Below are 24330 nucleotides of genomic sequence, written 5' to 3'. Positions count from 1 at the left end.
GGATAGTTTCCATTCCATTTTTCCTGTCGTGGATTTTAAGAATGTTATGGTGATATAATTTTAAGGTTATAGCTTAACAGCCTCAGGTATTAGGCCTATTAACGAGAAGAAAAACCCCCGTATTTATAGAGTGCAAAGAAATACCCGCATGAGATCTGGACTTATTGAAAGGGAACGGATCCTAGAGAAGTGCGCGTTGTTTACTTGGGATGTACTATAAAACTGAATGCAATCTCTTGCTTCTTGCCATGGCGGCCGTGGTTCAACTCTTGGTATTATACGTTGGATATTTGAAATGAATGTTCATAGCCTGAGGCCATGGATGCAATGTAATGTAATATTATAAAGTGCTTTATGAGGAGTTACTGGTACACATGATCCAAACATGTTTTTTTTTTAACATAAACACAGACATCTGTTGAAGGGGGCACACAATAAAACTTGGTACTCGTGCATCTGTTCTCAGCAGCAACAGAACTGGAGAGCCTTTATAGATCAAGACAAATATCGGAATTGTTATTGCCATTGTTCCTTCTTTGTTCTCTTTGTTGGTAGTACTCTAGGATGGGTGCACGGGAGTCTAGAGATGATGGAGGCTTGGTGCAGGGTGATGCTCCTTTGTTACGTCATGAGAGTGAGAGTGCCTATAGGAGCGTTGTTAGTTCACCAGGGTGCCAATAGGGAGTGTCGTTAGGTGCTATGAACTTCCAAAGTTCACCCAGAATGTTGAAAATCACTGGCGGCATCGAGAACATGGAAGCTACTCGGTTCTGGTATTTGTTAGGAAAAGGGGATACTTTGTATTCTATCTTGCCAAACTTCTCGTCTAAAGTGCATTTTCCATAGAGAGAGAGTACTCTATTTCTTTTATGCTTTGTTTACATGTCTGTGTTTATTTATATTCATTTCATTTCTCGGCACTACTTTGATGCATGTTGAATAAGGTTTTAGATTTTGTTCCCAGCTTTTCTTTATTGGTTTGCACACGTCCTGGTTTGTGACATCTGTTAAGTCAGGAATGTTTAGCAGAAAGCACTAGGCTGCCAACCTGTCTTAAGTCGGAACTGCTGTATAGACAGTATGTGCTGTGGCGATTAAAAAATAAAATAAAAAAACCTCTGAAAGGGAGTGTGGCCCTGAAAAATTTCAGTTTTATCCTCGGCTCTTCACATCTCCCCACACTTGGTCTCTCCACACTACCAGTCTTCTTTCCATGTAAGGACGTGGCATTCTTTTGCTTCTCATTTGAATATGTCCAAGCATGTCCATGGGTTCATTCGGTCCTAGGTTTATTTGACTGTAGGGTTGAGGCATGTGGGGAAAGTGTGTGGAGGAAGGGAACCAGGGCAGATGTTCAGGAAAATAGAAGGGAAGGAGGAGGGTAAGGAGAAGTGATAATTTTCCACGTTTGCCGGGCTGAGTGGCTCAGACGGTTAAGGCGCTGGCCTTCTAACCCCAACTTGGCAGGTTCGATCCTGGCTCAGTCCGGTGGTATTTGAAGGTGCTCAAATACGACAGCCCCGTGTCGGTAGATTTACTGGCACGTAAAAGAACTCCTGCGGGACTAAATTCCGGCACCTCGGCGTCTTCGAAGACCTTAAAAAGTAGTTAGTGGGACGTAAAGCAAATAGCATTATTATTATTATTAATTTTCCACGTTGATACCAACAACATAAGGCAAGCAGGAAAGAAGAATTTGTAAGCTATGAAAAAGTTAAGGACGAGAATGTGATATAATCTAGGCAACTTGATGTTTTTTCGGGTGTACAGACTTGGCAAAGCTGGCGGTGATGTTGATGCGGAATTAGGCACAAGTTGACCCTGGGCAATCCAAAGTTTCTAACATTGTAAGGAAGTGCAAATTATGGAAATCTTATTTGGAATTGCTTTTAGTGGAGAGCTGTGTTCATTGCGATGTCTAGGAACCCACCATCCCTTCATTAGAAGTAAATTTACTTTTATGACCTAATAAAGAGCAGCACCCACCATTGTCCATTGCTAAAGTAGTTACTTGCAATCCTATTGGTCAGTGTGAAAAGAATGTGACGTTATTGCCATCAGCGACAATAATTAGGTTGCGTTACCAACTCCTGCTGAATAAAAGCACAAATAAAAACACCATGTAAAGAAAACAATGTGAAATACACGACAGCAGTAATTTAATATGAAACTTACTGTAATTCAGTGGCCGATACAGGAATGCGGCAGCCTCGCGTTTTGGGGGAAGTAGCTCTTAAATAGGGATTCGCATGTCGCCTTAGGTGAAGTAGAATGTGTTCTTATCGCCCTAAAAACGCTAGAGGCATAAAAGCTGCTTCGCGGCTTAGTCACAGTCCAATGGTTTTGTCACTAGTCTTAGTTCCCAAATAAACAGGTTGGAAGCCTTGTTGACTGTTCGAACACTTCCTCACGTCTTCAGCAAGAAGGCCGCAAGAAGTAAAACAACTGGCTGACTTAGCCATGCGGTTATGGTCGCACAACTGTGAGCTTGCATCTGGGAGATAGTGGGTTCGAACCCCACTGTTGGCAGCTCTGAAGATGGTTTTCTGTGGTTTCCCATTTTCACACCAGGCAAATGGTACAGGCCGACCTTAATTAAGGCCACGGCCGCTTCCTTCCCACTCCTAGGCCTCTCCTATCCCATCGTCTCCATAAGACCTATCTGTGTCGGTACGCGATGTAAAGCAAAACGTAAAAAAAAAAAAAGGTCTGCGCAAAACTGAATGCAGCGAGTACTGGACAGCACACACTCGTAGCGTCAAGTAGCTTTTATGCGGGAGTGGGCTGCGGAGCTCCCAGGCGGAGGACACTACAACACCCTCACCTCCTAATTGCACCGGTACGGCATGAAATGGCGACGGCGCTGGCGGCGGCAGCAGTGCTGGGTTGGAGAGTCGGCTGTGTTGGTTGTGGTGTCTGCAGCCTGGTCCGGGCGGTGGAGCGTAGAGTCATCCTGAAAAGAACCCATCGTGATTAAATGGTCCAGAGCTCTTTCTGCAATGGTTTTCTTAGGGGAGACAAGGGGATCAACATCAGGAGATGGACGATAGTGGAGGCGAATCTGGTCCTGGTGGCGGCAGATGCATTTCTCGGCGGTCTGGATGTCGTAGAGACGATGTCTGCAAGGTATGGCAGATGACACCAGGGATCCAGGGAGGATTGGACTTGAACGTCCGGACATATACTTTGTCTGCGGTGGTGAACTTAGGTTGCGAGCGATGCTGCTGGGCAGGAAGAGGTTGCGACAAAGAAAGCAATGTTCGATGAGGGCGTCCATGTAGCTTGTGAGCTGGAGTGAGGTTGTCTGAACCAGTCATAGTCCTATATCTTCCTAGCGATTGTAATAATGCTTGGTCCTTGGTTTAACCTGAAGATACAGCTTTTTTCATGTTTTTCTTGAAAGTCTGGACAAAACGTTCAGCTTCACCATTTGATTGGGGATGGAAAGGAGGTGCCAAGATGTGCCTTAGTGCCATTATTGGTACAAAAGTCCTGGAATTTAGTAGCAGTAAATTGAGGTCCATTGTCAGAAATTAAGACTTCAGTAGTGAAAATCTTCTCAAGTGCAGTGCTCGAATAGTAGCTTCCGTAGTTGTAGAATGCATTTCCATGACATAAGGAAAACTGGATAGTGAGTCTATCATGACGAGCCACATAGAGTTGAGAAAGGATCCGGCAAAGTCTATGTGTACTCGTTCCCATGGAGAACTAGCTGGAGGCCATGGAGCGAGGTCAGACGTAGGTACGTTCTGATGTGCTTGACATGGTTCACAGTGGCGTATGAGCTTCTCGATGTCAGTGCCTATACCAGGCCAATAACAGTGTTGACGGGCGAGTTGCTTGGTGCGGAATATTCCCCAATGACCTTCATGGAACAAGTTGAGAATTTGTTTTCGAAGACTAAGTGGAATGACCACTCGGAATAGTGTGCCTGTTTCTAATAGGATTACTTTGGCACGGACTGTGAGATGATGCTGAAAGCGATGATAAGGTGCAAGGCTGGTAGGAAGTTTATGCTGAAGCGGGCAATCATTGTGGATATAAGTACGAATTGTAGCTAGTGTACTATCCTTATCTGTTGCTTTGGCGATGCAAGTGGCGTCAATAGGAAAACTGGAGATAGCTTCTTCAAGTTCGATGTCTAACAGCAGACATTCAGATTCTTGAGTATCAAAAGTAGTATCAGGACCGGCAGGTAGGCGAGAGAGAGCATGAGCATTACAGTGCTGGGATGTGCTACGATACACAATCTGATAGGAGTAGTCGGAGAGAAATATTGACTATCTCTGAAGTTTCCAGAGAGAATGTTCAGGTATCTTATTACCAGGATGGAATAAGTGAACAAGAGGCTTGTGATCCGTGATGATAAAGAAATAGTTACCATACAGATATTCAATGAAGCGGCGAAAGCCAAAGATAATAGCTAAAACTTCTTTTTCAATCTGAGAGTAGTAACGTTGATGTTCGTTGAGTGTCTTGGAATGGAAATTCTAAGTTCCCAAGGAGGGAACCAGACATCCTTCCACCAACAGAGCATGTCAAAAAACAGATCAGATGTAAGGCTTTTCAGGCGTTTGCTCTATTAACCAGCGTTTTGTCTTACGTCTGACACTAGACTCATCAGAGTGGGATGTGTCATCCTTCCACCAACAGATCAGATGTAAGGCTTTTCAGGCGTTTGCTCTATTAAGGTCGATTCACACATCTCCGGGACGTGACGGCGCTCTCCCTGTCCGTATCCGTCCTTTCCGACATGAATATTTCACGTCTGATCTCACACTTCAGTTCCGTGCAGTTCTGCGCAGTTATAAGTCGGCAAACAAGTGCTCCATGATGAGTTTTTTTTAGTGATGATGAACTGTTAATGATATTTAGCATTAAGAATTTCATTCTTCAGGTTCCGTATTGAATCAAGATCCACAATAGAGAAATGGGAAAGTTAATATCCACCTTTTCAATACAATATTGTATATTAATGATAGCTATAATCTTGGCTGAAAAGGAGAAAGAGAGGAAGAAACGCGAGTTCATCCTAAATATAACGCAGGGGTTAGGAAGGAGAGTTTTCTACTCTATATAAGTGCTTGAAGGACGACGAAGTAAAATTTCAAGGATATACTACATTTGCTTTTAATTACTTGAAAATTAAATAAATGAAGTTTTTGATTAATTTTTAATACCCCTGACTTTGTAGGTTGGGACAGAAAGTGCCTTGCCGCGCCCAAGTCGGTGCCTATGTACAAACAGATTGATTTCCTTAATCTTAAAAGCAAAAAATGTTACTTATCTACCTTCAGCTCCCATTTTCTCGCCAATTTCGTCCCATACACGCTGCTTCAAACCACTAGCCATATATTTTGAATCAGCTAAATTACATAGAAAAGAGTGTGCCTTCACTAATTCAATCAGTACTTTGTCCTTCATTTTGGGAGGTAAAGGACAGTTCAAACGTACACAGTTAACCTCAGTACTCGAATGAAGCAGAGAAGCAGGAAGGCGGGAAGAGAGAAATCACGCCCGTGAAAACAAGAAAATATCGTTGGCGAGCGAATACACATTGCCGGCACGGATCACGGAAAAACACTGAAGGCCACGACGAATAATGTCAACGGAAGTGTTGGAACTTATCCCTTCGTTTACATGGCGACGATATTTTATTTTCATGGAAGATGCCGTCACGTCCTGGAGATATGTGAATCGACCTTTAACCAGCGTTTCGTCTTAGGTCTGACACTAGACTCGTCAGAGTGGGATGTGTCAGACCCTACCCACTGACGCTGGGGCTGTATGCAGTTTAACCTATCAGAAGCCTTATATAAGAGGCACAGTCTGGTTCCCTCCGCGGGAACTTAGAATTTCCATTCGGAATTGCTTGGCGGGCAATAATTCCATTGTGGAGTTTTATCTCCCATATGCAGTTATCAGACTGTGCCTCTTATATAGGCCTTCTGATAGGTTCACCTGCATACACCTCCAGCGTCAGTGGGTAGGGTCTGACACATCCCACTCTGATGAGTCTAGTGTCAGACCTAAGACGAAACGCTGGTTAATAGAGCAAACGCCTGAAGAGTGTCTTGGAAGCGAAGGCTATAGGACGTTCATGTCTGTGGCGATCCTTCTGGGAGAGAACTGCGCCGAGGTCATAATCTGATGCGTCAGTTGCTAGGGTGAGGGTCTTACCAGGCTGAAAATGAGTAAGCTTGACAGCTTGGACAAGGGCCTTGTTGATGGTCTACCAAGCATGATGACATTGCTGAGACCAATGAAATTTAGCATCTTTCTTGCGTAAGGCATTCAGAGAAGCTGCTACCGAAGCAAAGCGCGGAATGAACTTAGTTAGCTTTTCCGAAGAAGGATTGCAGTTGCTTGATATTCTGTGGTGCGGGCATGTTGATAATGGCAGAAACGTTCTGTTCGCTGGGGCGGATGCCATGTTTATCGATGATGTGTCCCAGGTATTGAACTAGAGGTTGAAAGAAGGTGCACGTAGCAAGATTAGCATGCAGGCCATTTTCTTTCAATTTCGTGAGAAGCAGGTGTAGATTGTGGAGATGATCCTGATGATCTTTTCCCGTGACAATAATGTCATCAAGGTAATTACACAACCGGGAATGGAGACTGTAAGTTGCTCTAAATATCGCTGGAAAATCGCAGCGGAGGAAGATACACCAAAAGGTAGGCGCTGGAGCTGGAGAAGACCAAGAGCGGTATTCAGTGTAAGGTACTGTTTAGATTCTTCATCTAAGAGTAGCTGGAGATAAGCTTCTTTCAGGTCCACTTTAGAGAAGAACTGTCCACCGGCTAAATGGCAAAATAAGTCTTCAGGACGGGGAATCGGGAAAACGTCTGTTTCAATTTGAGAATTGATTGTAGAGCGAAAATCACCACAAATGCGTATATTACCATTTGCCTTCTTGACTACGACGAGCGGTGTAGCCCGTTAACTGCAGCTAAAATACCGGCTCCTAGTCATCTGTGTAGTTCTTGGGTAACTTGATCCTGAAGTGAAAGTGGGACAAGGCGTGCCTTAAAAAAAGCGAGGCTTGGCTCCTGATTTAAGCTGGATATGAGCTGTGTATCCTTTGGCTGTGCCTAGAGTGGAGTCGAAAACTTCCGGAAATTGCTCAAGTAGACTAGTGACATCGGAGGTAGGTTGTAAGTCAGAAACGACATTGACGTCATGTATCTGAAATCCGAATAGGTTGAAGAGATCTATGCCTAGAATGTTGGTTGCAGTGTAGTTGTTGACAACCAGTAAGGCTACTACGAAAGTAACAAGCTGGACATCAGCGGGAGAGCATGAAGGTGATCCTAAGCTGTGATAGGTAGCAAGATTGATAATGGAGACAGGTGATCCAATGTCCAATGTCGCTGACAACCAAGAATGAGTTAGCTGGAAAATTTATAATGTCCAATAACGGACCATTTATATTGGTATTATAAATTTACTCATTCAGGACAAATATTTCAGATTCCCTATGGGAATCAACATCTATATCATCTGATGGCCAAGCAGGCATCAATTTTTAGTGATGAGACAAAGTCTCTTAGTGCATTGGCACTGCCGGTGGCTCCAGTTAGCCTACGCAGTGGCCTCCACGGTATGCACTAGCCAGCGTATTGGTAGGTGTGCTAGGTACCAACTGATGAGCCCACCCTAGCACACGAGGGCGAAACGCTGACAACCAAGAATGAGTTAGCTGGAAAATTTATAATGTCCAATAACGGACCATTTATATTGGTATTATAAATTTACTCATTCAGGACAAATATTTCAGCACACGAGGGCGAAACGCTGACAACCAAGAATGAGTTAGCTGGAAAATTTATAATGTCCAATAACGGACCATTTATATTGGTATTATTACAATGGAAAATCAGTCGAGTGATCCGGGAAAGTGTTCGGAATGATGATCTTGCTAGAATTAATTGTAGGTAAAACTAGGTTGATTTGATCAACTCCCATGTCCTGTTGTTTCTTCTTAGTAGGAGGATGTGCAGATCAGGACTTACTCTGACAGACAGTCTTGATATGCCCTATTTTATGGCAGCAAGCACAGGTTGATTCAAAATATCGGCAGTCATGGCGTTCGTGATGCTTAAAACATCCTCTGCATGAAGGCAGGAGCTTCGGAGCTTGCTTAGGAATGCGTGTCTTCTGAGAAGAGCAAGAAGGAACCTGGCGAGAGCGCTGCGACATGAGCGAGCTGACCTGGTGGTTCGAAAGAGCAGAATGCTTGCTGGCCGTATGAGATACCTGAGCGACTTCGTATTTGTTACCTATCTCGGTTGCAGTCTTAGTAGTCATTTCATAGACTGTGACAATACGCTCTACTTCTTCTAAGGAAGGGTTACTGCTTTTGACAGCGTCGAAACGGACTTCGTCTTGTGGCGTATGGAGAACGACCATGTCTCGAATGAGTGAGTCAGTATATGGCATGCCACAACCATCCTTAGAAAAGACGAATTTGCAGCTCTTGGCGAGGCCACGTAATTCCGCAATCCATTCTGTGTGAGTCTGGTGTGGTTTCATTCGGCACTGAAAAAAATTATAGCGAGCTGCTACAATGTGGGGATCCTTAGAAGAGTGCTCATTGAGTCGAGCTAGGAGATGAGTGAAAGGAACTTCCTATATCTGTTCTTCTGGGCTTAATTTCTGTAGTAATTCGCAGTTGCATTTCAACAGAACTGAGGAAGAGAGCTCGTTGGCGCTTCTCGTCTGTAATGGCATGACAGATGAAGTGCTGTTGTAAGCAAGCAAAAATATACAGACCACTCCTCTATATCAGGGTCAAAGGAAGTAAATGTAGGAACGGCATAGCTCTGTTGGGACGTAGAGAGAGCCTGAAGGGCCGTAATTAATGCTGATTGCTGTTGCTGCTGTTGTAACGCCTGGAGTAAAGCTGCTAATTGTTCTGTATTCGTCATGTTTGTGTATAAGACGTATGACACAGTTGACATGACTTGTCAAGCAGGGTGTAGGAGAATGAGCTGGGCGAAGGGCGAGCTGGAAGCGTGAACTTCAGCGGGCGCAGGGGAAGTGCTTGTGCGGAGAATGAATTCACGGTAGAAACAAGTGCTGTGTGTCCTTGACGTGAAATGTTGCCTGGTGTTCGATGCCCAAAGCTGGCTGTTCAACGGGGTGCACACACTTGGAATAGAATCTTGAAATTTGTAGGATCGGAATATATGTCACTGCACAAATGTGGGAGTGTTGGTGATGTAATTGCGTCGTAGTGAGTGGAGTGAACATAACGTGGTACTGTGGGGGTAATGTTGCTTGTTCTCGTCATAATGTCAATGATGGTGTTCCAAACTTTTCCTCGTCACCATATTGTTGTGTTGTATACAAGAAGCACGATATACAAAACACAACTTAAAAGTTTATTTGCTTGCAGTCTTCATACAATATGCACAAAATGAAGGGAATTTAGACTTGCTTCTTATAAGGATGAACACGTTAGATAATAACATAAGTAAGTTGACTGTTTGTCAAAGAAATATATACATACGTACAACAAGATTCTACATGTACAATGAAGTTTACCCTGACGAGATAGGGTGCCACAAATGAGTGAAAGTTTACGATAGCAGATGGCTATCTGAAGTTTGAGAAGTTTGAATTGAACTTGGTGCAAAGTTCTTGCTAGCAGAATGCTAGGCAGGAGTAGGCAAGTTACACGGGAGGTGGGTATCTTGAGGCGTAGTTGTCCTGAGGTGAAACCTCCTGATCAGAACTCAGTCCACCTGTTCAATCCACATTTTCAAGAGGGATGCCTCCGTGTCTGACATACGATGTAGCCTGATCACTGGACACTGCTGACTGCCTGGAGCGGTGGAAACTACGCTCCAATATATACTCGCTGGCTGATGTCACACACTTGTAGCGTCAAGTAGCTTCTATGCGTGAGTGGGCTGCGGAGCTCCCAGGCGGAGGACACTACAACTAAACTTACCGGGCGAGTTGGCCGTGCGGTTAGGGGCGCGCAGCTATGAGCTCGCATCCGAGAGATAGTGGGTTTGAATCCCACTGTCGACAGCCCTGAAGATGGTTTTCTGTGGTTTCCCATTTTCACCAGGCAAATGCTGGGGCTGTACCTTAATTAAGGCCATGGCCGCTTCCTTCCCATTCCTAGGCCTTTCCTATCCCATCGTCGCCATAAGACCTATCTGTGTCAGTGCGACGTAAAGCAACTAGCAAAAAAAAAACTAAACTTCGCTACAATCCTCTGTTTGCAACTAGTGCTGTGGCCTCATTTAGTTCTGTACCTCTTATTTTTAAATCGTTAGAAACTGAATCTAACCATCATTGTCTTGGTCTCCCTCTACTCTTCTTACCCTCTATAACCGAGTCCATTATTCTTCTAGGTAACCTATACTCCTCCATTCGCCTCACATGACGCCACCACCGAAGCTGGTTTATGCGTACAGCTTCATCCATCCGGTTCATTCCTAACTTAGCCTTAATTTCCTCTATCCGAGCACCCTCCTGCCATTGTTCCCACCTGTTTGTACCAGCAATCATTCACGCTACTTTCATATCTGTTCCTTCTAACTTTAATAAGATATCCTGAGTCCTCCCAGCTTACGCTCCTGTAAAGCAAAGTTGGTCTGAAAACAGACCGATGTAAAGATAGTATCGTCCGGGAGCTGAATTCCTCCTTACAGAATACTGTTGATTGCAACTGCGAGCTCACTGCATTAGCTTTTTCTGCATCTTGATTCATTCTCACTATACTACCATCCTGGGAGAACTCAACAACTTAAAATTTTCTACCTGTTCCAGCTTTGTATCACCAATCTGACATTCAGTTTTGTTGAATTTCTTACCTAGTGATATCAATTTAGTCTTTGCAAGGCTAATTTTCATATCATGCTCATTACACCTATTTTCTTCAGGTTTTTGGCACAATCTACCATTAAGACCAAGTCATCAGCATAGGCCAGTCTGCTTACTGCATTTCGAGCTAAATGAATCCCTCCCTGCTACTTTGTACCTTTCAGCAGATGATCCATAACTACGAACAGCAGAGGTGAAAGATTACAGCCTTGTCATTCTGCTATCAATTCTCACTGCAGCCCAATTGTCAACATAAATGCCTTTGATTGATTTTAATAATCTACTCTTAATTCCATAGTCCCCCAGTATAGCGAATATCTTTTCCCTCGGTACCCTGTCATATGCTTTCTCTAGATGTACGAAACATAAACACAACTGTCTATTCCTTTCGTAGCATTTTTCAATTACCTGGTGCGTACTGAAAATTTAATTCTTTCAGCCCCTCTGTGGTGTGAAACCACACTGGTTTTCATCCAATTTCCTCTCAACGACTGATCTACCATCCCTTCAAAGATGCCAGTAAATACCTTGCCTGGTATAATAATCAATGAGATGCCTTGATAGTTGTTGCAATCCTTCCTGTTCCCTTGCTTATAGATAGGTGCAGTTACTGCTTTTGTCCAATCTGAAGGTACCTTACCAACACTCCATGCTAATTTTACTAGTCTGTGATGCCATTTCATCCTGCATTCCCACTATACTTCACCATTTTAGGTTAGTTTCATCTATTCCTGCTGCTTTATGACAATGGAGTTTATTTACCATCCTTTCCACGTCCTCAAGTGTAATTTCACCAACATAATTTTCTTCCACTCCATGAGCTTGGTTGTTCGCGACACCACCAGGAAGATTTCCTTTTACGTTGAGAAGATTTTCAAAATATTCCCTCCACCTGTCCAGTGATTCCCTGGGATCTGTTATGAGTTCACCTGAATTACTCAAAACACTGTTCATTTCATTTTGTCCCACCCCTCCTAAGATTCTATATTACTGTCCAGAAAGGACAGCCTTTCCAGGTTATTACCAAAATCTTCCTACAACTTGCTTTTTGAATTCAACAACTATTTTTTCCGCTCTGTTTATTTCATCTACGTACAATTCCCTGTCTGCATTGGCCCTTGTTGGAGCCATTTCTGATAAGCCTTCTTTTTCCGTTTACAAGCTGCTCTCTCTTCATCATTCCACCAAGGTGTTCCCTTTTCCCCGTCTTTACACACAGTCGTTCCTAGGCATTCCCTTGCTATTTCTACGACAGCATCCTTGTATGCCACCCATTCTCTTTCTATATGCTGAACCTGCTTACAGTCCTGTTCGAAACTTCTCAATAATCATATCCATGTACTTCTGTCTAATTTCCTCATCCTGGAGATTTTCTATCCTATTCATTTGTAGACAGATTTCACTTTCTCTGCCTTAGATGTGGAGATATTTAGTTCACTGCAGATCAGATAGTGGTCTGTATCATCGAAAAATCCCCGAAAAATTTGTACATTTCATGACAGATTTCCTGAATTCGAAGTCGGTTAAGATATCGTCTATTATGGACCTGGTACCCCTAGCCTTCCACGTGTAGCGGTGAATAGCCTTATGCTTGAAGAATGTATTCTTAACTGCTAAACCCATACTAGCACAGAATTCCAGCAAACGCGTCCTATTCCCATTAGCTTCCATGTCCTCCCCACATTTACCAATCATATCCTTCAGTTCTATTTCTAACTCTCGCATTGAAATCGCCCATTAGCACCATCCTGTCCTTGCTGTTCACCCTGACTACGATGTCACTCAATGTTTCATAAAACTAGTCAACTTCATCCTCATCTGCACCCTCTCATGGTGAACACACTGAGACACAATTCTTGTCCTTATTCCTCCAACTGCCAAATCTACCCTCATCATTCGCTTATTTACGTGCCTAACTACAACTATGTTGTGTGCAGTAGTATTCCTGATAAACTGTCCTACCCCATATTGTGCCCTTCCCGTTTTAACACCCGTCAAGTACACTTTATAATCTCTTCCTCGTTATTTCCCCTTACCCGAATATCACTTACTCCTAGTACATCCAGTTGCATCCTCTTTGCTGACTCAGCCAGTTCTACTTTCTTTCTTCCATAAGCCCCATTAATATTGATAGCTCCCCATCGAATTCCATTTTGTTCACCAAGTTGTTTCCAAGAAGTCCTTTGCCTGTCAAATGAGAGCCCATAGGTCTGAGGCTTGCTTAAAATGTTCTGAGCTCGGTAAATTCATGAAGTAGAATGCTACCCTACTTGCACATAGTCCAAGAGAGGATCTCTCCTCTAACGGGTTAGGGACCACTGGTGGATTATATAGTCCTAGCCGCCTGAGCTTAAGGAGGGCCACAACTCAGAATATGTCCAAGATGCCCACTCCCATTCCATAGCAACTGGTATCCCGACTCTCAGGACCACTTACTAGGCCACTCGGCCGTTGCCCGTGGTTCACGAACTAGGACGTGACTACAGTAACCCACACCATGAACCACCAGAACCAACTAAAGGGAAAATTATTATGGACATGCTAGTGATAAAACCAGATGACCTCTATAGGGAACTGAAGTGATAGATGGTATAAGTGATCATGAAGCTGTCTTTGTCATACTTAAAAATATATGTGATAGAAAGGAATGTCTTAAAAGTAGGACTATTAAGCTAATTCATATGGTTGATAAGAGAGGCGTAGGGAATTTCGTGAAAAGCCATTACGATCAATGGAAAATGATAAATGAAACTGTAAGCAGCCAGTGGGATGGGTATGTAAAAATTTTGGCCAGTGTTGTACACTCAAAATCTTTAGTATCTCATGGCCTGAAATGACAGCCCTCGGAACCACCCAGTACCTGCGTACACTCTTCTCTCTCTGTCATTGGTCACATCCATTAGACGCATTAACACATGCACACATCTGAAGAGTGAGGGGATGTGGAGGAAACGAAGTACGAGGATATTTAGCATGAGTGAAACACACCCGGAAAGGAAGGTACTTGCTTCCCCGCCTGCCCACACGTCCCTCTGGCTCGACAATGAAGGGAGGAACCACACGGCTCCTTCAAGGCAACAGACGTAATGTGTATGTCAACTCACTGAGGGTCAAATTCTCCAGTTTCTTTGTAATTCTTGTGTGCGAAGTCTGGCTGAAATGTTAGCGATCTCGACTATGACTTCATTATCAAATGTCATTGCGCTCAACCACTGTAAAGATGAACGACCCTTATTTTCATCAATATAGGCCGTGTTAAATACTACTACTACTCATCATCATCATCACTGAAGAAGATTTCTCCATTTTTTCGTGTTAAGTGCAGAGCTCCTCCAATTATCTTTACATCCTCCATCACCCCTTCTTCCCACCTTTACTTTGGTCCTCCAACTTTCCTGATTCTTTCTGGCACTGCATTAAATATCTTTTTTATCATTCCGTCATTAGCACGCAGCACATGTCCTGCCTACTCCAACCTTCTGATATTTATGCAGTTAACAATGTTTGGTTCATTATATAAATTATAAATACATGATAATATCTTCTTCTCCAGACACCATTTTCTTCCACTGGTCCAAAAATTTGCCTCAAAATCCTTCTTTCAGATATACTGAGCTGTCTTTCATCAGATTTTGCGTGTGTCCAGGTCTCAGCACCATATGTTAATACAGGCTGTACTAAAACTTTATACACTAGGACTTCAGTTTTCCTGAACAGCAGCTTAGACTTCAGATGTTTTCTGAGGCCATGATAGCACTTGTTAGCAGACAGTATACGTTTTTGGATTTCAGAACTAACATTGTTCTTGGAATTAACTTCTGATCCAAGGTAGGTAAAGCTATGAACAACATCAAACTTACACGAGCCAATTTCTATTAATGTAGATCCACTAGGGTAGTCTTTCTTGGTGACGGGCATGTACTTAGTTTTTTCTTCATTAATCTGTAAATTCATCTTTCTTGCTGCTTTTTCGAGGCTTGTGAAAGCTTATTTCAATGCTCTTGGTGTTCTTGCGATTCAATATCATCTCTATATGCCAAAATTTGAACTGATTTATATAAGGTGGTTCCCCTTGTGTCTCTAACATGTTTCTCCAAAGAAATATTGAATAAAAGGCATGATAATGAATCTCCTTGCCTAACTCCATTCTTGGTCGTTACAGCACGTGATAACATATTCTGGATCTTAATTGATTCAGAGTATTTTCCATAGTAGCTTTCACAAGACTGATCAATTTCTTAGGGATCTCAAACTCTTCCATTGCTACGTGCAGATTACTTCTATCAATGCTGTCATAGGCTGATCTGAAAATACTGAAGAGATGGTGTGTATCAATTCCAATTCTTTACATTTTTCAAGTATCTGGCGGATTGTGAAGATCTGATCTGTAGTAGATCTTCCTTGGTGAAATCCGCATTAATAGTCACCAACCGCATTTTCCCTGTAAGGCACCAGTCTGCTAAAGAGAATATTGGAAAATATTTTATAAGCAATGGATAATAGGCAGATACCTCTATAGTTAGAACACATCATATCACCTTTCTTATGTATCGGGCAGATGATACAGTACCTACATTCCATTCATCAAGGATTGTTTCAGCTACCCATAGCTTGGCCACTAGTTTGTGAAAGAGTTTAACAAATCCTTTTCCAGCATTTTTCACAAGCTCTGATTTATTAAATCCATTCCTGGGGCTTTGTTATTCTTTAACTTACTGAGCTCGATAGCTGCAGTCGATTAAGTGTGGCCAGTATCCAGTATTCGGGAGATAGTGTGTTCGAACCCCACTGTCGGCAGCCCTGAAGATGGTTTTCCGTGGTTTCCCCATTTTCACACCAGGCAAATGCTGGGGCTGTACCTTAATTAAGGCCATGGCCGCTTCCTTCCTTTCCAGTCCCATCGTCTTTACAAGACCTATCTGTGTTGGTGCAACGTAAAGCCAATAGCAAATTCTTTAACTTCTTAATGGCAAGCTCATCTTTCTCAGTAGTAGGTAACGGTACTTCTATTTCTGATTTTCTTGTATTTACAGGAGGTAAGGTTTCTTGGTAATCAGCTGGACTTTCATTCAACAGTTCATCAAAATATTGGGCCCATCTTTCTATACTGAAATTCAAGTCAAGAGCTTAGGAAAAGTATACTTCCGCATGTGAGCACATCCCTTGTTCCCCCTTCCCGTCTCGTCGCCGTTCTCCATCTCCGCCACAACCAGCTTATCATCAACGCCGTGCATCCATCTGACAAGTACAGTACTTCATTCTGAAATAGTGAAGCATCAAATGAAATCACTTCCTTTCACACAGCTGTACTTTAATTACGTACCATACCTATTCATTCCTTTATTTACCATGTAAAACCTACAGATTACTGATGAATACCGAGGCAAGAGAAGCAAGGTTTATTTTTATTTCATAATACGATTTGTGTGAGGCACATGGAGACTTACAACGTAAGTATACGATTCTGCTCTCGTGCAACGACTGTCAGTGGCAGTTTCTCACAGTTAAAAAAGCTGAAATAGCCACCCGTGAGTGGGATTGCAAAATACAATGCTTCCAGGAATGTTGTAAATATTGTAGTCTCGTCATTCGGAAGGTAAAAACGAACTCATGATCCTCTCATGACAACATTTCTGCAGGTAGAGGGCAGTAATAATAATAATAATAATATTAATAATAATAATAATAATAATTTCGTGTGGCTATTTCTAGCCGAGTGCAGCCCTTGTAGGGCAGACCCTCCAATGAGGGTGGGTGGCATCTGCCATTTGTAGGACACTGCGTGTTGTTGTGGTGGAGGATAGTGTTAAGTGTGGTGTGAGAATTGCAGGGATGTTGGGGACAGCACGAATACCCAGGCCACTGGAATTAACCAATGAAGGTTGAAATCCCCGACCCGGCGGGAATCGAACGCGGGACCCTCTGAACCGAAGGCCAGTACGCTGACCATTCAGCCAACGAGTCAGACAGAGGGCGGTTACGAATATAAATTAAAGTACACATTATTCTTCTTGTTTTCGAATAGGTCTACTATGGACCACGTTAAGCATCATTCATTTACGGTTCTTCCTCTTTCGATCGGCCCAGTACTTCTTCATCCTTTCGGAGTGGGCTTCTTTACGTTCTCGTGACCAGTTGTTGCCGGTCCGTTTTTTGCTACTTTGATCTTGGAATACCTTAATTTTGTTGATGATTTTTCTGTATTCCTGTCTGTTGTACACTGCCTGCTGTGATATATTATTTTCCTCCATATCCTCCTTGACCCCTTTAAGCCAGCTAGTTTGTGTCTTCCTGTTCTCCATGTATTCCAGAATTCGCTTGGCTGTTCTCTCTGGTGGCATTCTTTTAATGTGTCCGTAGAAGCAGAGTCTTCTCTTCTTGAAGGATGTTGTGATTTTTTCGGTCCTTTTGTATTGTACCGTACCCGTCTTCATAATATCCCGGGCTAGTCGCGGCAGAGACGTGGTTACCGTTCGAAGAAAAAAAAATGATATGGGCGGACTAAATTCAAAACTCGTCACGAGCAATATACCAAAGGTACATGACGGGAAGTCGGGTACATAGACTACGTGAATAAGACAGAGAAATGGGGGGTAAAATGGATTTATTAAAGACATTAACCCATTCACTACGACATGAAATATATATATACATTATGCCTGATGGCCTCAAAAAACCAAGGTAAAATATGTGCCCCGCACATGTCCATGTTAAAACACACAATTTCTCGAATTCCTATTGGAAGAAAGGCACGACTTGGAACTGACTTCGGATGAATACGTTTACTTTAAGTCGACGCAAGATTCGCTTCAATGTCATGATTCCCTTATGGGATGCGCTTCGGAAAGTGTCTATACATGACCGCGGTAAATAGTTAAACACACTAGTAACCGATCCAAACTATACATATTTACATATCAATAACAAAATCAATTCAATTCAACAGTAGCCCTGAGCTGCAACTTATGACTACACAGATTCTAAATATGTGGCCGTCCACATAGCAATTGGATGGCATAAATGCCAACGACCATCTATTTAGCAAACGAGCTAATAAAACACACAAATAATCTAATGCAACGCTGGTCACGCCGACACCTAATGCAAAGGAAATAAACAAACACAAACAAAACAAACCAGTCGTCACCATCTCATAGAAATCATGGATCAAACCAGATAAGCATTATAACATATGTAAATAAAGTGGGAGTATGGAACCTGAAAAATAACAACATGAAATATGCATAAATGCTCCACATGTGGTCAGCGGGATCCTCCCCAGCAGGCAGGTACATGGGTTACGTCCACAAGTCAGACGCAAGGGCAATCCCTTAAGGACCACTTTCACTGTCGCAAACAGCTGTTACCTGTAACTTCTTGACTTGTCGGGAGAGAATGCGAATAACGGTCCACCTAGCACTCTATGGAAACACGGCCTTGGGCGGTACACTTGACTTCTCAAGAAAAGGGTTGGTCTCTACCTGCTAACTCTCGTTCGGAGACAAGGATAAATTCACAACATTCGCAGCACTATTACTGCTTCTTCCTTATAATGACCTGTGATCTCAATTCGCAGCTTTAAAATAAAGGCACTTCAAGACGGGCGTCAGCCTCTCTTATATGAATACCCACATCACCTACTGTAAATCCTGAGACCATACTCGGGTCTTTCATTTTGCAGTACACGGGTTCTCGTCTCCTTATGTCATGACTACGGCAATTCCAGCCTCCTTCACATGTCTCAATCTATCAACCCCTGAATTACTCATCAATATACTCGTGATTCCACTCGGCTGACATAACCAGCCCCAGGTTAACATTCATCTATAACGTGCACTTCTGGCGTCTTACATGGCCGGTCAGTTGTTCGATGTATGTATGTATGTTGGGTAATCAGCCCGAAGGCTGGTTTGATCCTCTGCAGCTTCGCCAACAGCTGTCATAAACAGCCTAGGCATCACTGAAGAGGCGTACTAGGGAAACGAGGAGTGAGGTAGTTTCCCGTTGCTTTCCTCACCGAGCCAGCAGTTGCTCTTACATATCAGTCTGCCAAGCCCACTGAAATGTATGCACCAACTGACCCTATGAGCGATATTTTCACACCATTCATAACAGGGACTGGCTGCATAAGGAATGGTATTACTAGCATCACTCATACCTCAGTCACTTTCATATCGTCAAAGCCAAGGATGAGACTGTGACAGGTCAATGAAAGTAACAAATTTGATATAGCCCATACCAGAAGACATAGTGCACTGTAAACACTACATCTTGCCAGCAAAAGCGAAAGTTGTTCGATAAGAACCGTTATTCGCCCTTCCCTTGTGTAGTAATGACTCTACCTAACAACGTTGAATCTCCGCTATTCTGCTTGCTGAAATTCCCATGCATGAAAAATAAAAAAAATGAAAGAGAGAAACTACAGCTGTAAACTTATCTCCCATACATCATCACCGGCGTATAGCCTCTGTAAATGATGATCAGAGCTTGCATATCGACCACATATTGGAATACTCTGGAAAACAAAACACATGAAAACACTCCTATATCTACACTGGCACACCCTTAACCCCATCTAAACTAACTTAAAAAAAAGATAAAAGGAAAATAAAAGCATGCATCAGCCCAGGATGCATGTAACTGTAACTTGAATTAAAGAACCACTGTGCCTTCTGGCTGAGAAATAACTTGAAATTTATTTATTTACATCTGATCTAAGCTAGTGTGCAACTATTACCCAGGCATGCTAAAAAATGACAAAGTGCTTATCTTGCGCCGGCTTCATCACCCATGATGTTTACATGGCCACTGGCGTCATCACGAACTTAGACCATGGTCGCCCCAGTCTTCCGGATGTGGGAAGTCAGTCCATCGATGCTCGGCGTGGGCTCCATAGCGCTGATTGATGTTGCACCTGTAACAGTTGAATTGGGCACCGTTTCTTCGCCGCTAGTCACACACGTGTGTGAGATCACGCCCTTAATGCTTGGCCGTCAATTGACTACGACCTGCAAGCAGAAATTAGTTCGTCCAGCTCACCATTAATTTAAGGGCAATTCGGCCCGGACGTGAAGAGTCCTTGGCGCGGCAACGCGACACACGATTACGAGAGTTCCCGATCGCGCCCGCGAATTGTTATTATTGCATATATACGGATCACTCCCGGATCGAATTAAAATACTGCACATACATTGTGCCACAGTTGATCACAGTTATTGATTGAATTTACTCGAACCCGTATCACTGGCTTAGTTCTCAAACATAAGAAAAGAGCGTCCTCCGGTAAATATAGTCTCGGCGTGCAAGCGACTTTACGGCACGAAGTTCAGGCAGAGAATGAGGTGACGCTGCCTTGTTACTGGCAGTTATAAAGACTCTTCGAGTTTTTCAAATAACGGAACTCCCTTCTGAAGAATAGAAAGTCTGTTGAGCGGCGGTTTAGTTTGAATGAGAAGCTGTTGACAAATGCGAAATAACACCTATGCGTTACGTATGCCCCAAATATGTTCTCAGGCATCAGAAAAATTACACTTATCTATCTGGACACATCAGAACTGTGGAATATCGGCGCAATGACAGATTATTATCATAGATGGAAACTGGTTCAAAGATGCAGTTAGATGGTTGGTTATTCTGCCATTGCGGTTCGGCCGTTCGCAGAGTCCTCATACTAACTCGTGATTGGCGGATTTCGAAACTGGCTTGACAAAGAATACTGCGGCGGTTTCCAGCAACCACGTTCAAATTTAAACAAAGTTCGTTGTCTGAAGCCATCCACGGGCCGCTCCTCTTATGCTAGCGTGGTCAGGTATCTAACCGTCTCCCAAACAGACTCCCACACAAAGCCATGTTGCGCAATAAGTCCACAGTGTTCTATCACGATTAAAATTTGCCAATGAAGCATGTGATGATATGGTACATTTCTCCTCCTTCCGCGTAAAAAAATACGAGACATCGTCTTCTTCTTCAGCCTCAGGAATCGCCTCCACGGGATCCGATCGTCTTCTTCTTCGTTGCCATCCTCGTCGTCGTCTTCTTCTTCTTCCAGGTCATCATCATCCTGCGCTTCGTCGATTCCAATCTGCCCTGGTGGGAGGCTTCAAATTCAAAGCGCGGATATTTTTGTCCTTCAGTCATTGTTGAGTGTATTTCCGGTACGCGCCAGTAGGCTGGCCGACGTCTGGGGCGTGAGGGTTTAATCCCTTGCTTTGTTCTGCCTGCCGGTAATTGCAGTAGGCCTCACTCTCTGCTCCATGGTCTTGGTCATTTGTACCACTTTGAATGGCCGTCTTCCAATCAACCTCTCTCTGACGTTTATCCCTCAACTCTTCTATGTATCTGGGATTCCATATTTCTGTTCTGATATTCCGGACGACGATTAAAGTTACTACAATTATTCCTGTAGCTTCTACCTTCCCATCGCTGATATGGACGTCTCTGTCCTATGAAGCCTCTAGGTCGATATCTGTACGTGCGTCCTTGGTTGCCGCCTACATAATTCTGACCGCGACCTCCGTTCCTATTACAATGGTAGTTCGACTCTCTCCTTTCTTCCGTTCGGCGAGGTGGACTCCAACTTCCTCTCCGTGGTTTCTCATTTTCCGCCTCATCTCCCGAGACACGGTCTGAGTCCCTGAGCTTTGCTGTTCATTACCCTTTCTTATTTTATGCGGCGGGCTATTGTCTCCTGTCAGGTCTACGGTGTGAATCGCCTCAGCGTGCCTTATTCTAGGCTGGGCTTGATTTGAGGTTAAATCCAGCTGTCTCAGTGTCATTTCTGCTTCCAAAGCTGTTTTAACATTCGCGGCGATGAGTGTTCTCTGCACTTCGAGTGGCAGTTGTCGAGCAATAGCAACTACCATTTCCGCTTCCGACGGGGGTGTATCTAGGTCCCTGAAACGTATAACTTGCGAAATAAAATATTGCGAGTACCTCGTGGGTATCGAAGTCGAGTACTTCTTGGCGTACAGCTCCATATGCAACGCCTGCTGAACCCCGATATCCCAAAATTGCCTTAGGAACGCTGCCTTAAATTCTTTGTATGTTGTAAACGTGTAATGAAACGCTAACATCCAATTCAGGGCGGAATCAGTTAGAAATTTCTCCATTACACGCAGCCTTCTCTCCTGTGGCACCCTGGCATCCACAAAATAATTCTCCATCTCTCTCAGGAAAGCTCGTGGCGTTCGGTCGTCCATGCCGCTAAATTTCCGTGGTTTCTCATCTGCCGTATGGAAAACATTGTATACCGGCGCTCCACTCGTCATATTTGGTGTTGACGATCTCTCAACAGGTTTAGGCAAGTTTAGTAATTCACTAATTAGCGCTGGCTCGCTGGCTTGGCTCGGCTCCCTATCAATACTACCGTGTTGTATTGAGCATTTTAACTTCTCCATTTCCTTATTCGTTCTCAAGTCGATCAACTCTAGCTTGTCCTTGAGATATTGCATGTCCTTATCTACGGAGATCAGCTTATTGGCGTTTTTCTGCGACACCTCAGACCAGGCTTCGAGGCTCGCTCCTACCTCTTGTAAGTTACGTCTAGCTGTGTCGCGATCTGTCAGTATCATTCTCTTTATCTCTCCCGCTTTGTCAGTGATCTGCTCTGTAACCTCCTGCTTCAGTTTCTCCTCCATTCTGTCCATTTCAGCTTCGGTTTCCCGTTGCTTTTCCCGCAATTTATCGTCTATCTTTCCTTCAATCTGCTGTTTCCCTTCGGCTACACGGGTTCTAATGTCTTCCGTCATGGCTACGAATCTTGCCTTCGTATTTTCTCCCAGCTGATCGATGGCGCTCCTGTTCTTGCAAATCTCGGTTCTAGCCTCGTCTAACCTAGCCGTAACTTCATCTAGTCTCTTATCGGTATTCGCAGCTCCATCTGTCACCTTGCCAGATAATTCCTCAACAGTTCTCTGAATGTTCTTGATCTGTTCATCGGTCCTATTTTCAATATCGTCCATTTGCTTCTCTAAGCGCTCCATTCCCTTAACACAACACTCCTGAACGGAGTCAATTTTCGCTTCAAGCTTCTCATTCCCTTCTGCGATTTTAGCCGTAATTTCTTTCGTCCGCTCCTCCTCGCGTGCGGTAAGTTCCTGCATATTCTTTAACTCACGTTTTTCTGCCTCTACAGCCATTAAGTCTATTCTGTCCGTAATTTCTCTCATACGCTCCTGCTCGCGTAACATTGCTTCCTGCTCCCGTTCCGCTGCCCTTTCTGCCTCCAAGTCCATACGGGCCAACAAATCGGCTAATGTAACTGCCATAATACTGATTTCCAGATACGACTACGTGGCCCGCTCACATCACGAGTGAGTAAAATGTGGTCCGAAGTCACCAAGTCTTTCACAAATTTTAAAATTCTAGTTTCTGCTATTTACGTTACTCACATCGAAAATCAAACAATATGGCTCAATAACTCGCCATGCAGAAACTGCCTAACGAATGCTGTTAATGTCTTTATTTATATCGCGATAAAGTAATAAATCGGATTTGCACAACAATAATTTCGAAAAAATCTAACACTGGTAGCCCTAAATATGTAAATCGAAATATAGGCTTTCCTAATTATAGGCTCAAAACTATGCGTTAGACAACAACGCGCAACCATATTTGCATAATATCTCCAATTCAGGGCTAATATATTCCGAACAGTGGTTTATATACCTTAAACCTTCGATATTAATGCCACTATCGTTGCAAATCTCATCCGAAGTTGAGGTCATCTCGGGTCCCAAATTTACTCTGATAAACAACATTTTCTATATCACTGGCCTTAAAATTTGCTATGCAGCGCAAACTTCGGCGATGTCTTTAGTCGATTAATACCTTAAGGATATTGCATCGGCTATTTTACCTCATATGAGAAACCATTTTGCTGTTCTCGAATTCCTATTGGAATTACTTGCTTAATAGACATGCCTTAATCATCGGCTATTTTTCTCTTATTCACATCCAAGCTGATCTAACACAAATTACTTTAATGCCGAAAAATACTTAACGTGATCTCATATATTTAGGATTTTCAGATTTTCCCTAAATATGCGATTTCCATTGAAACCTTGCCCACTCGTATTCGCATACTTACACAAGTAATGCCGAATACAGGGCTCTAGGCTCAAATTGCCTTGCACGCTAGGTTGCCAGTTAATATGACTGTCTGGGTATCGAATCAGAATCTCAGACATCGTCACCTTTCATGCGTCCAGTTCGAAGTTACCTATTCCTATTTTTAATATTTTAAATGCCTGACATGTTTCCAACAAACCGTTGCACATGCCTGAACTCTGGGTACCATCTTGGTCATCCCCAGGCTTCGAACCAAATATACCTACTCAAAGCCCATTCTAAACTGCCCCACGTTGGGCGCCAAACAATCTATGTACCGTACCCGTCTTCATAATATCCCGGGCTAGTCGCGGCAGAGACGTGGTTACCGTTCGAAGAAAAAAAAATGATATGGGCAGACTAAATTCAAAACTCGTCACGAG

At 43.3% G+C, this 24330-nt stretch overlaps 1 protein-coding gene across 1 annotated transcript in view; it reads left to right on the top strand.

The window, feature by feature from the left end:
* Window positions 1–24330, top strand: part of defl (Integrator complex subunit 7) — a 438395-nt gene that overhangs the window by 237 nt on the left and 413828 nt on the right. The gene's annotated exons all lie outside the window — the stretch shown is intronic.

Source organism: Anabrus simplex, chromosome 13 (genome assembly GCF_040414725.1).
Source record: "Anabrus simplex isolate iqAnaSimp1 chromosome 13, ASM4041472v1, whole genome shotgun sequence".
NCBI classification, from domain to species: domain Eukaryota; kingdom Metazoa; phylum Arthropoda; class Insecta; order Orthoptera; family Tettigoniidae; genus Anabrus; species Anabrus simplex.
Note: the sequence above shows the minus strand (reverse complement) of the source record. Positions and strands in the feature narration are given on the sequence as shown.